Below are 394 nucleotides of genomic sequence, written 5' to 3'. Positions count from 1 at the left end.
ACTCACCATCACCTCCAGTTCCTCCCTCTCTGTTCCATCTGCATGATTCAGTCCTCTCTGCTCCCTTGGACCAACTCATCATACAGCTGAAAACTACATGCTTGCTGGCTTGGAAGGATTTTTGGTGTGTTAGGGTTTTGGCGTGTTAGCAAGGCAAATCAGCTGGAGTGAATTGCCTCCAGAATACAGAAAAAAAAACCTCAGCCTAAAAAACTAGCTTGAAAATAATCACAAGAGTGTCTTTCAAAGGTTAAAGTAATCACAAGAGTGTCTTTCAAAATCGATTCCAAGGAGTTGAAGCAAAGCTAAAATCAGAGCAGAGACAGTAGTATGTGGTGTGTTTGGTTTCACACGTGTGCTGTATCTTGCAGGTGAGGATGAACAATCTACTGAG

Source organism: Mesitornis unicolor, unplaced genomic scaffold, assembly GCF_000695765.1.
Source record: "Mesitornis unicolor isolate BGI_N332 unplaced genomic scaffold, ASM69576v1 scaffold10858, whole genome shotgun sequence".
NCBI lineage: Eukaryota > Metazoa > Chordata > Aves > Mesitornithiformes > Mesitornithidae > Mesitornis > Mesitornis unicolor.
Note: the sequence above shows the minus strand (reverse complement) of the source record.